Genomic DNA, 14,341 nt, shown 5'->3' with positions numbered 1-14,341 from the left:
CGTATTTTTGTCACGACCGTCCGAGGTAAAAGTCACGGATGGAACGTTTTAAATGATTCTATTATTCGTGTGCTTGCGAGGATGCGTACGGTATACGCTGGGTGTTAAGAGCCTTACTCTGGTCTGCAGGCAAATCGGCTCATGAAGTGCACCATGAGGCGATTTGTTTGCCGGTTCGGTAAGGTTCGGTAAGGTCCGTACACGTGTACAATCGTGTACACCCGTTTTAAATAAATAAATAAATAATTTTTTTTCAGTTTTCCCGCCATGTCTAAAACTCGTTTGATTACAATATAAATTAATGACAGACAACGCCATCTCATGCCGGTCCAGAATTATTGTGAAAGATGGCGATTGGATGAAAATTGCATACCGACACTCCCTCACTGTCCCTCATTGTCCCTCATTTCCATTTCGGCTACCTGTCTCTTGCTCCCGCTCCTTCTCCCTCCCCTCCCTCTAGTTCCCATTGGCGGACGTTTTGCGAGAAGCAAAGCGTTTTGCAGGAAGCTTCCAGGAAGCAAAGCCAGGGCTGTTGCTTTTTCGTGTTTTTCCTCTGCTCCCTGTGACTGATATATAAATCCCATTCAAAAGTCAAGTGAATCGGATGAAAATTAAGGATTTTTTGAAATTGTTGTTGACTTTGGGCTATGTTGAATAAAAAGTTGTAGATTGCACTAATTGACTGATATATAAATCCCATTCAAAAGTCAAGTGAATGGGATGAAAATTAAGGATTTTTGAAATTGTTGTTGACTTTTGGCCTATGTTGAATAAAATAGTTGCGGGTTGAACTAATTGACTGATATATAAATCCCATTCAAAAGTCAAGTGAATCGGATGAAAATTAAGGATTTTTTGAAATTGTTGTTGACTTTGGGCTATGTTGAATAAAAAGTTGTAGATTGCACTAATTGACTGATATATAAATCCCATTCAAAAGTCAAGTGAATTGGATGAAAATTAAGGATTTTTGAAATTGTTGTTGACTTTTGGCCTATGTTGAATAAAATAGTTGCGGGTTGAACTAATTGACTGATATATAAATCCCATTCAAAAGTCAAGTGAATCGGATGAAAATTAAGGATTTTTTGAAATTGTTGTCGACTTTGGGCTATGTTGAATAAAAAGTTGTAGATTGCACTAATTGACTGATATATAAATCCCATTCAAAAGTCAAGTGAATTGGATGAAAATTAAGGATTTTTGAAATTGTTGTTGACTTTTGGCCAATGTTGAATAAAATAGTTGCGGGTTGAACTAATTGACTGATATATAAATCCCTTTCAAAAGTCAAGTGAATCGGATGAAAATTAAGGATTTTTTGAAATTGTTGTTGACTTTGGGCTATGTTGAATAAAAAGTTGTAGATTGCACTAATTGACTGATATATAAATCCCATTCAAAAGTCAAGTGAATCGGATGAAAATTAAGGATGTTTTGAAATTGTTGTTGACTTTTGGCCTATGTTGAATAAAATAGTTGCGGGTTGAATTAGTTGACTGATATATAAATCCCATTCAAAAGTCAAGTGAATCGGATGAAAATTAAGGATTTTTGAAATTGTTGTTGACTTTTGGGCTATGTTGAATAAAATAGTTGTTGATTGAATTAGTTGACGGATATATAAATCCCATTCGAATTGTAAAAATTGTGGTAACGTTTCTTTGTAACTTTGTAACTTTGTAAAGTTGTAACTTTGTAAAGTTTCAACAAAAGTTGTTGTAAAGTTGTAAAGTAAAGTTTACAACATTGAAATAATGTTGTTGTAAAACGTTTCCACAACGTCGCTACAATGTTTCACTTTCGTTGTTGCAACGTTTTGCTCCAACGTTTTGGGAACATTCAAATGTTGGGTTTTGCTAACGTTTCCACAACGTCGCCACAACGTTTCACTTTCGTTGTTGCAACGTTTTGCTCCAACGTTTTGGGAACATTCAAATGTTGGGTTTTGCTAACGTTTCCACAACGTCGCTACAACGTTTCACTTTCGTTGTTGCAACGTTTTGCTCCAACGTTTTGGGGACACTCAAATGTTAAGTAAATCGGATAAGAATTCACAAGTTATTTAATTATTAGCGATTAATGAAGTACTTATTTAATTAACTACATTTCTTATTACATTACAGTAATTACATTACAGTAATTACCTGAGGTAATTACAATAATTACAGTTCCGGTAATTACAGTAATTACAGTAATCATTACAGTAATTGCAGTAATCTTATTACAGTAATTACATTACATTAACTCAGGCACCTTTTGAGTAAGGAAGCTGATATTTGGACATGACACTGACCAAGTGATGTGGCTGTCAAGGAAAATTTTGATTTATTGATTAATCATTTAATAAATTAACTCGTTGATTTATAAATGACTTATTTAATTAAAATTCCTCAGAGATACATCTTCGGATGAGATACTTGCAGATTGGTTATGCTATGAGCCAATTGATTAAGGAAAATATTTTGTGATGGCCATATTGGCAATTTCGTGGCCATATTCGTGGCAACTCAGTTAGTGCCACTGCATCTTTAAAATGCATCCCTGCGTTCATTTTTCGATCGATTGAGTTGAAATTTTGAACAATCGGATCTGGACTGTCGTTGTTAACGACTCTAGCACGCACCCGTCCAATCAGGATGGAGCGGTATGGTCCCCGGATCATCACTGCCCGCAGTTTTAATTAGTTTTACTTTTTCTCTTGGTCATATAATTTTGAAGACATGCATGTCATGATATAGGAAATGTTTGTTCTGTTGAACGGAATAAATGTTGTTTATTTGTGTGGGTGTGTATTTTTGTGTATTTTGGATATATTTTCACGACTAATTCCAGTTAACATCCTGAAAAATTTGCTCGTTTTCTGGCCGAGTCGAAATTGCGTTGAGTTCCTATGGCATGCGCCATTAAAAGCGCTGTGTAATGGTTGAGCTCCCTTTATTTCGTTTTGGTCATGCGGATGAGCAGACAAAGTGACGAATGCTGCGGCTGGAGCAGTAGAAGCAATGTTTTTTTAATTGAAACGATGTAATTTAATTAAAAGTGTGAGGGGGCAACACCACGCATACCTCTTTTAAGGTGTGTATAAACCCTGGAATAAACGTGGGAGGGGGCAACACCATGCATACCTCTTTTAAGGTGTGTATAAACCCTGGAATATTTCAGCAATCAATACAATGCTGAAACTATGTAAGTTAATTTAATGAGTAATTTAATGAGTAATTTAATGAGTAATTTAATGAGTAATTTAATGAGTAATTTAATGAGTAATTTAATGAGGAATTTAATGAGTAATTTAATCAGTAATTTAATGAGGAATTTAATGAGGAATTAAAAGTGGGAGGGGGCAACACCACGCATACCTCTTTTAAGGTGTGTATAAACCCTGGAATAAACGTGGGAGGGGGCAACACCACGCATACCTCTTTTAAGGTGTGTATAAACCCTGGAATATTTCAGCAATCAATACGATGCTGAAATGATGTAATTTACTGTGTAAGATGGTCGACCTTGGGTTTGTTTGGGTTTTGTTGTTTATTTTTGTGGGTGTGTATTTTTGTGTATTTTGTATATATTTTCACGGCTAATTCCAGTTAACATCCTGCAAAATTTGCTCGTTTTTCTGGCCGAGTCGAAATTGCGTTGAGTTCCTATGGCATGCGCCATTAAAAAAAGCGCTGTGTAATGGTTGAGCTCCCTTTATTTCGTTTTGGTCACGCGGATGAGCAGACAAAATGACGAATGCTGCGGCTGGAGCAGTGGAAGCGATTTTTTAATTGTTCAATGATTATTCGATATTGTTATGACTTATTGTCAATAGGTATACTAAGTGGCCATGAGGTAGCCTGTTGCTATGTACAGTTTTATTCTATTGTTGATTATACCACATAGCTGTGGTGATAAAGGAAATGTTCGTTTTAAATAGATGATTATGATAGGACCATGACTATAAAATCATGATGATTATTATGAATGATATCATAGGGTTCAGATGCAGAATGATTGCATGAACTTGGGAAAGAACTTTCAAGCCCTATGGGATAAATTGGGTGTTACAAGCGATGGAGTTTCAAAATTTAGCATGATTGAAGGAATTTTACAGTCTTATTTCAGGAGTTTTACGAAATTTATATTGCCAAGAGATTTGGGTACTATTAAAAGAAAAATGATGAGATATTTTTCCCAATGAACTTTAATATCTGCCATCCATTTTGGCTGTCTCACGAATGAAGGATGAGTTGCCTTTAGTGGTTGCAAAGAAAATTTGTGGAGACCAGGCAAAATGGGGAAATATGTCAGATATGACCCTAGGACAGTACGGTGATTCATCAATTGACATGAGGTATGAACCAGAGGTGACGACCGATGAGATTCGATCTCAGTCAATGGATGGACCTGTCCTGACATCATTGGGGAAAGGGCTTATGCAAGGAGTCATCCAAAATGATTAATTTGATTTATTGATGAATATTGATGAATTAATTGAAATTGAATAATTGATTGAATTGTTGATTGATTGAATCTAATTGATTGAATTTAATTGAATAAATTTAACTGGATAAATTGAATTGAATAAATTAAATTGAATATATTGATCGTTTGATTGATGAAAATGCAGTCTCAAGAAAGAAGCTTTAATATCTTTGTGAGATATTATCAATGTGAAGACAACCTTGGAAAATTGAGCAAGGTGGTGAGTTTATATATAGATATATATGTGCGGTTACCATTGTATGATTTCCCCTTCAACAGAGCGGACACCTGAGGATTCACCCATTTCATACTGACCCTTTGGCTCATCTGCAAATACTGATCTGTGAGATTGGATTGTGCAAAAGCCACAGGTGAGAGAGATTCTCTGGAAATCACCGTGTGAACAGGTGGAGAGATCCTTCCTGGAAGTACGAGTGAAGCTTTCGAGGAACCTGGAGCAAGCTACAACACATCCAACGCTACTTTGATAAAAGGTGGAACAAACTCCAGTAGATTTTATTTATAGGACATATAGTACAGGTGTGTACAGGTGCATTCCAAAGCGCAGATCCTAGTAATCTACCTGGTACATTGAGTGAATATTGAGTGTTATTCACATACAAGCAGAATGGGAAATGGAGCCTGCAAGAATACACAAGGACAACCAGAGATTCCACAAAAAGGTACTTGTACACATCATATGTACGACCGTTATGGTGCCGAAGCTATAAGGCAGGTCGAGAATTGGTATTTGTGGACAAAGGGACATGATGAGGAGTTTCCAAGAGAGGGTACATTTGAGCGAAGTCGATTGGAAAGATTGGAACAAAGATTGAAAGCCAGGAAGAGACAGAATCTAACGGTAGACTGGCTTGCATTCCATCTTTGGGATGGTGAATCCAGACAACGGGAACAGCAAGAACGGATAACGGATCTAGAACTTAAAATAAAAAGGATACAGGATACAGTGGAGGAGACAAATGCACAAGTGCCCTCGAAATTAGGAATGAAAGTGACAGTTGTCCCATCTGATTTCCAGTTGTCTCCCCAAAAAGGACGGTACAGAGAATTTTTTCGTGTTTCAGGAGATAACGAGAGATTGCAGTGGCAACTCAGGGATGTAGAGATGCAGCCCAGCAATACAAGTGCACAGGTGCACAGACCAGGCAACGACAGAAACCGGTGTTTCAAGTGTGGACGGATGGGACATTGGAAAAGAGGATGTCCGTATACCAAAAGGAAGACAAGTTCATAGGGTCAACCAAGATCAAGGGTACCAGTGCTGACCGATACCTCAGACAATGATTAGGCCTTCATTGCGACAAATCCCAAATGACGATTGGCCTCAACAAATTAGATTACTGGACAAACATGAATAACTGTCAATGATTCTTGGGTCTGAAAAGTTTTCGGAGCAAGAATTATTCATTTTTTCTTTTGCTTGTAAGCAAATTGATAATTAATTGATCAAATACCGAAATTGGATCTTTTATGTTGGGCACAAAATTTTAAATTTATAATTTACAAAGTTTGGAACAATTGCTTTGCAATTTTTTGGCAAACCAAGTGACAAGAGTCACATCATGATCAGGTGGGAATTTCGGACTATTGTTCCACACGATTGATAGGTCAGTGGTCGACTGACATACAAATGGGTGGGTAGTCAAATTTGGATAAATTATTGTGGGAACTGAAAGGGTAATGTCAATGTGACGTCATAGGGGTTTTCTAAGAATAAACTTTTTGGTCCATTTGTGTATTAGCGCTTATAAAAAAATTGAAGGACAAATTTTGAGAAATTGAAATAAAGTTGACACCCATCCGGATCTGTAAATAAGGGTTCCAACGCAAACGCATAATGCATGTGTGTGGGTATTTTGTGTGTCAGTGTTTTTGTTTTTGTGTATCAATCTTACAAGATTGTTGACACCGACAGTGTGCCTTGTCTGAAAAATAGATAGTTCCATGGGGATGGGATCGCATATTGAGAGAATTCATAAAATAAATAAAAAATAGAAATATAATTTGATTATGAAAATTATCACTTTTGTCAAGGGAGATGGAGAATAAAGATTTGATTTGCTGAGTTATGAGCAGCTATTCATTAATAGTAAAAAATTGGAAGTAATCTTGGGATTCCATTGTGATCGAATTTATATGAGAATCAAAGCTATTTATGGATATGAGCTTCATAAAAATGTGGGAGTACAAAATTAGCCAAATTTTGGAGAGGTCTTACACTGACGTCCCAGAGTACTCTGCTCATGGATTTTTATATATATAAACTTGAATTTTATCAGCATATAAATGGTGCTGTATGTATGGATGTGTTTTAGGCATAGATGATATGGGAAAATAGTAAAGAAAATTTTGCTGGTTTGAACTATTGTGAGTTTTCAGTTCTGGAGTTCAAACAAAGTCACTGGTTAACAGATGAGAAAGGATAGTAAATAAAGTATTCGATGCTGGGTAAATTAAGTACGATATTACTAAGACTTATGAGAGCTATTGTTCTTCCTTACAGCAGTGGAAAATTATTGGAAAAAAATTAGATCCAACATAATGAATCTATAAAAGAATGTGATAGGGATACTATCCTCAATTTGTACTAATTATTTGATTGTGGGTAAAGGAATTAATTTATCGTAGTGGATTGTTAACAGCAGCCGGAAAATGTCCTGAGAGTGTGCATCCATGTAATCAGAAATCCCAGATTTGTTTTTACAAACAACATTTTGGTAGAGGTCTTGTGTGGACGAGCACTTCCTTGGTAGATAAAAAAACGGTACTGCTTGCTGGCAGCCACTTTTGCGGCCAGTTAGGCCAAACAAATTGAGAGGAAATTGTAGTTAAATACGTAAGTTACACATGGCTATTTGTAAAAAAGGAAATTTGTTGAGATGGGAAACATTTTTCGAAGGTTTATTAAAGTGTTATAATATGACATGTGGCAAGGCAAACTATTGGATGGGAAAATTAGATCTGGTTATAGAATAAATTTATTGACCCCTTGAAGTTAATTCTTCGAATCATTGTTTCACTGGCATTTTTTGTTTAAATTGGAAATCGTTTGGTAGAGCTTTGGTTAAAACCTTTGGTTGCGGTATCTTGGAACGAATTGATAAACCATAGGAGATTGATAAGAATAGAAACAAATATGGACCCAAAATAGAAAGTTGGATTCATGCCTCTCATTGCAAGCAAGCACATGGGGCTAAGGTGGACGATCCCACAGAAAATGAGGCTGCACCTAGCAGCCCAGCAGAACATTCAGTGGCGGATAAATGATAGTCGTGATATACATTCATTTGAATTACATTTTAACACCCCTTGCATTGATAAACATTACAATTTCAACATTTAATATTCCTACTTGAATTAGGGAAGATAGTGACATTTATTTGCCCACATGACATACCATTATCTACTGATATTAGCGCAACATGAGGGATAATGTATCACAACTACACTCATGATTAGGGGATTTAGTTCAACCCCGGGAGATAGGGGGATCAGGGTAAGACAAATAATCTGATTTATGTTACATATTAAGGGATTTTCTTTATTTACCTTTTAGGAAGCTTGTTAGTTTGGTATATAATGTGGAATGTCATTGACATATAATTATGTCATAGGTATGAATATATACAAGGAGTAGCAGACTTGTTTGTTGGTTTAGTAGTTATATAGGCAATTGTTTTAGTGGTGGCTTGCTTGAAAGCCTTAGTGACGGTGTGTCTGAATAAGGCAACCAACAACACAATGATAACGCATGAAGTGACAAATGAGGAAAGAAATGTGGAACCAGAAAAGGAAGACTTTTATGGCGACATAAATACTGAGATTAAAAGATTAAATCAAGTGAAGTTGCAAATGAACACAGTAGAATTAAGATAATGGCATAACGACAATGTTATGAGTTGTGTCAATTACAATATCAGTGAACTCATATCACCACGAATGACACACTGTTAGGGGGAAAAAAAAAAAAAGGGAAAAGAAAAAGTGGAGAGGAATTATGGTAATAATACATTATGCTTAATTTGTTGGTTTGGGAAAATTGTTGTTGGGAATTAGATATTCCCGTTTGTGATTGTAATCATATACAATTTATTTTCTTAGAGTAGTGCTAAAATACCTGCATGAGTTAATTTTTGAACTATATTAACCTGAAAGCAATTGTGGATGCTATTCTTAGTTTAGTAGTGAAATACATACCTGATTGAATATTATTTGTGTGACGCATATAAATGAATATAACTTTTTTGTGTTAAGGAAAAACAACAAATTGTTGAATGTGAAACTGTCGGAAAATATACATGATTATGCTGATTTCATGGTAAGATGTACCCTATCTGATTCAGTGTGTGTGGAAAGCAGATTCAGATGTGACTGAGCATAAGGATAAGACGAGATCACATTTGAAGGGGGTGCTAACGGAATTGGGAAGAAGTTCGAGAAAGAAAATTTGTGGCTAAAAAATGAAGTTAAACGTGGCATACACCCTCTTTCTCAAAGAATGATGAAGACATTCTCCCGTGCAACTTGGAGATGGATGCTTACCTTCACCAAGGAAATTTATGTGACCATTTGCCTGGATCACACTGCAACATATGAAAGAAAGGCGATCACTTACTCTTGTTCGAAGGCTTGGAACATTCATCACATCAGAAGTTGCAGGACAACGACACCTTACCTGCAACCTCTGTGAAATGCGGGGACATATGTTATTACTTCACCAACTTCCGGGGAGCCAGCATGGAGCTGCAAACCAATGGCTGTGCCTTTTCACAACAGCTGTGCACGATTCTGCGGGCCACTCCTGGTATGGACCATGGATGACCTGAACACCATGGTCCCAACATCATTGTGGATGCATCCGGCATCCCTGTTCCACATCTTGCTGGCCAATCAACGTCACACCAATACTTGCTGCCCACTCAATATGAGGGAGGAGGCAAGTCGACTACAACTGGGTGAAGGCCTTGTTCAGGAATTACTATGGTTTACAGCAAAAAGTGGCGAGAATGCTACATGGAGAGCAGGGTCAGTCTATGACTCCGCAATGTTACCACAACAGCGAAATCCTACACGAAGTAGTGCAGGTGCTATGAAGACATTAGGAGAAAATGTTTCATACCTGGATTCAAACACAAGTGATCAGCCCTTCCTTTCAAACAAAGTCAACATTTGTGTGGAGGTAAACGTTTTTGCCAGATGGTGCAGATGCTTTACAAAACTTGAAAATGAAGTGAAATTGTTGTATCTTGGTGATGGTGAAGTGTTGTTTTGAAAAGATATTTGTGATGCAAATGCAATAGATTGAACAATATGGAAGGAGTCAATGACCAACGAAATGTTTTGTGATTCTTGCAGGATGACGGTGTATGCCTAAGGGAATTTGATTACCAAAGTTATGGTTTGAATACTTGTATTGATATTTACTTGTAGATATTGATTATTTACTTATACTTGTAATGATGTTTACTTGCAGTGATTGATTATTTACTTATACTTGTATTGATGTTTACTTGCAGTGATTGATTGTTTACTTATATTGATGTTTAGATTAATGGTTAATATAAACAAAAACAAAAAGATGAGGGAATTGTGGAAATGTAACTCATTGATTGGGACTGGTAACGAAGCAGATAGACGATTTCGTAAATGACTGTCAGGAATGTGCACGAACATGGTAATCTCTTGTCCACCTGGTCACAGCCCCAGGCTGGAGCACCCCCCTATTGTTTGGTAAATGGAACTCGCAGCAGGAGGGGAGCGAGCTGGTGCCAGTGAGGCGACCGAGTAACGTTTGCGGAGAACGGATTAGAATTAGCGGAGGAAGGATTAATACTGTGGTGCCCATAAAAGAGTGAACATCTCCTTGACTCGGGAGCACTTGCCACGATAACCCCTGCCCGACGGAACGAACGAGCACTCATCATCAGAACCTCTGCCCGACGGGAATGGCGGAGGAACATCGGCCGAACAAGAAGGACCATGCGGATAGAGTGACCTGGTCCATTGAGTTAAACGGTAGTTATTTGGTATTGGAATGAAAGTGAACAACCAGTTAATAAAGTTGTGATCTTTTGTAACCTGTGACATCATTGGAGTCTTGAGTCTCACCACCACTTCCACGACAGTGGTCTGGACCCGAAATTAGAAAAAAACAAAATTTGATGATTGGCAAAGGATTGGCAAGAGTGATGATTGGTAATGGTACAGTGATTGGCAGATGATTGGCAAATTTTTGAATTGGCTGAAATTTGGTGAGCAAAATTGGTAGTGGAACGTGCCCCATGTGATGGGATGGCCAATCCACCATCCCTCACAGAAGGGGGCAAAGGAGCACTAGTTTATGCGGTTGATGGCAGTGAAAACTAGCCCGGGTGGGTTAGGATATATAATGTGTAGGGATCTAGAGAGATGACCTTAGGTAACGGTAAGGTTAGTTAGTGACAATGACACCTGTAGTGGGGACGCAGGTAGTTTAGAGTGGATGATAATGACGTGGGAGCGCAATAGTTTAAAGGGACGACTGGGAAGCGCAAGTTCCAGAGGGGAGTAGTTAGATGAGATGATGCCGTGTGAGTGTTGGAGGTGTATTCGGAAGTGTATTGTGAAAAGTGTGTAAGGAACAGGTGTGATTGCACAGGTGTGCAACTGGACAGGTGTATGGAACAGTGTTTGAGTGAGTGATAGTGAGATGAGTTGTGTTGACCAAATGGTCCAGGGAGGAGGGTGCAGGTGGCACCAGGTGTGAGTGCACAGGTGTGCACCAACAGGTGTGTGGAATACATGGTGTGGAATATATGGAGGATTGGAATGGATGGTCGTGGAGTGAGTATGGTGGAAATTGTGGAGTGGAGTGGATGGTGCGAAGGTGTGAATGGGGGAAGAGTGGACCCCCATCACGAATACCCGGGGCGGGTAGTGTAAGTGTTAGGTAGAGGGTATAGGTAAATTGTGGTTGGATATTGGCATCTGTGGTGCGGGTGGAAGAATGGTGTTTGGATGGGTGCATTAGTGTTGTGGAAATGGCTGGGCGTGTAGCCTGTTAGTGTGTGTAGTTGGTTTGGGCACTCCACCACTGTGAGGATGTCGGCCAGGTGAGGCCGCAGGTGGGCTCTGGGAGCTGGTAGTTGTGGATGGGGCTCGAGGATCCGGAGGACGGACCCGGGTAGCCCAGTGCCAGAGGGCACCAAGGGGTGACAGAGCCAGGAGGGGCCTTCCCCAGTAGATAGGTTAGGTTAAGGAGCTAGGTAAGCTCGGGTGGCAACTGCAGTGGTGGAGGTGTGCAGGTGGGTAGCCCTGCTGGGAGAGCTACACGTCACAGCCCAGAAATTGTGCAAGGGCACCGGGAGATGAATCGGGGGAGGGGGAGTGAGACCCCAAATTGAGCAGCACCACAGTTTGGTCAATGGGAATTGGTTTTTAGAACCCATAGTGTAAGTTGGCCAATGGATTGGCAGGGAAAGACCCCGGGTAGTGTAAAGTGTGTTAAAGTCATTTAGAGGATAGTTAGGATTAGGAAGTCTCCTCGCACCATCTACATGCACTCACCTGAGATGACGTACCTCCACACCATGCCAGGTGGTTTTAATTATTTTTTATGCAAATGTTTTGGATTGTGAGACGCATCATGACGTGGGTGTGACATTGTGCTTTGTTGTTCCATCTCTTCCTCCTTATGAGGATTGATGATGAATTGGGTGATGGCAAATTTTGAAGTAGAGGGATTGTGGAGACGAATTTGGTATAAGGGAAATAAGGGGAGACGTGACAGTAGCGACGAATTTGTAAATGTGTAGATTTTGTAAATATGGGGTAAGGGCAAGGGTAATGTAGGTGACGGGGGGGGGGGGGGGGGGTGACGTACGGTAGGGACGAGCTTTCTCATTTCGCTCTCCGTACGCATTTCGCCTTGCATTGCCTTATTGATGTGTACCCTTGTGACCTTACCCCTCGCTCATTTGTCTTGTCCCCCTTTTGTCTCCCACATGACCTGTGCGCCATTGGGCGCCGAGGGGAGCGTGCGTGAGTCCTCCATTGTGCGCCCGGAACTCCCAGAACCAGCTGTCTGCATCGATGCACCACATTATGGACCACATGTCAGTGGCCGAGCACCACTTATGGACCCCATGGGTTGGGGCATGGCCCCTCTGCTGGAACCGGCCATGAGGGCCCGAAATCTTGCTGGCGGACCTTGATCACAGGGCACCGATGCCCCACAGGTGAACCACACTAGTCGGCCCTGTGGGCCATAAATAAAATAAATAAAAATGGACACGTTGGGTGCATTTTAATACAAATAGGCCGCCAGCAAAGGAAAAAGACAACGTCTGGAAGAACAAATAATAATAGCCAGCAGAGGGAGCCGAAGAGCAAGAGACCACCTGCAGGGTTAGGGGTTGTTGTTTTTATTTTCATGGACAATGGTGACTGCACCGATTGGTGCTTGAGGGTGTGTTGGTGCGTTATAGGTGCTTTCATGGTGCGTCGATGCAGAGCAGACTGTCTCCCCCCCAGAAAGAACAATCACAGGTCCTGGGTTAGTCTTGTAAATAAAAGTAGCGTCAATTGTAAATAATGCTCCCCACCGTCAGTGTGTAGTTTGAAGACCATTCCGCAATTCGGTTAACTGTGGGCGTAAGTCTGTTAGGCAGGGTGCAATGGAGCAGCGGGACACATTTATTTATGTTTTAAAACTGTCGCACTCAGGGTCAGGTTAAAAGTAGAGGGAACTACACCTACGTGTCACACTAAATTAAAGTTGTAGGCCCGGGACGTGCCTAAAAGGAGGAGGGTGCAGTGTTGCGGATATGAGGATTGTGTTTTTTTTATTGTGTTGTATTGTATAGTAAATTGTTGTAAATATCACCCTCTGTAAAATGTAATGATTCCTTGTAAATACCTCCATAGTGTGAAGGTCAAAGGGCGTCTCGGTAGTTATTCCATAAACACCACATTGCAGGACACGATAAAACCCTTGTTCAGTAGCTTATATCTTATTATGTGTCTTAGGGTAAGGCTGTGTCTCCCATTAATTTAAATACTCCATTGCACCGCTTGCGGGGAAAAATGGCCTCTAAAGGTGTTTTATTTTATTTTATTGCACCAAGCGAAATAAGAGTAGATCCCCTTTCATTTCATTGGCCAACTGCATTTTGGGTGGTTTTCTTCAACCACCATTGGCCACGAGGCAGGGTTGGGAAAGAAGGGCGTGTCTCCACCTCGTCATAGAGGGGAGGAGTGAGCCAGCCCCGAACAACCAACCGAGCACGAGGGGTTTGGTTTGAGAGGGCGGAGGAAGAGCATTTGGGGGAGGTTCGCAAAGGTTGAGGGGCGGGGCCTATATAACCCACCGCGGGGTGTCCCCCAAGCAGATGAGCTGGAGAGAAGTGAGAGAAAGGCTGAGCTGAGCTGCGTGGAGAGGTACACGAAAAGGAAGGGTCCAAGAGAAAGCCGAGGAGCTTTTACGAAGCAAGCTACACGAGAGATACAGCAGAGTGCAGCCCCGTTTCAACCAGCCGCGTGAAGCCCTGACGGTGTGCGCTGTAAAGCGGATTACAAGGAGCCGCCGGCCCCCCCGCTTCCCGCCCGGAGTGGACCCGCTCGCTGTGCCCTGTGATCCCACCTGCTCATCCTTTCCAGCCATTCCTGCCTGCAAGTTCCCCATTTTGCCTACGTGAGTTTGTTTTGTTTGATCTGTCCTGGGTAGTAAACTAAGTCAGTATAAGCTAGTAATTTGCACTGTGTCACCTGCGTCTCATGTCCCCTGTAAATAAACGTGACTGCTTTCTTTTTGCTTATGTGTGTAAATAATAATAAACCCAGTTACTCTTCTGTACGTCTTCTTCCT

The 14,341-nt window shown here is 40.4% G+C and overlaps 1 protein-coding gene across 1 annotated transcript in view; it reads right to left on the bottom strand.

Annotated features, from left to right (window-relative positions):
• NUDT3 (nudix hydrolase 3) overlaps positions 1-14,341 on the bottom strand; it is a 92,818-nt gene that overhangs the window by 34,537 nt on the left and 43,940 nt on the right. The gene's annotated exons all lie outside the window — the stretch shown is intronic.

This window comes from Myxine glutinosa, chromosome 1 (assembly GCF_964187855.1).
Source record: "Myxine glutinosa chromosome 1, kmMyxGlut1.1, whole genome shotgun sequence".
Classification (NCBI taxonomy): Eukaryota; Metazoa; Chordata; class Myxini; order Myxiniformes; family Myxinidae; genus Myxine; species Myxine glutinosa.
The sequence above is the reverse complement of the archived record's forward strand: the minus strand, read 5'-3'. Positions and strand labels throughout refer to the sequence as shown.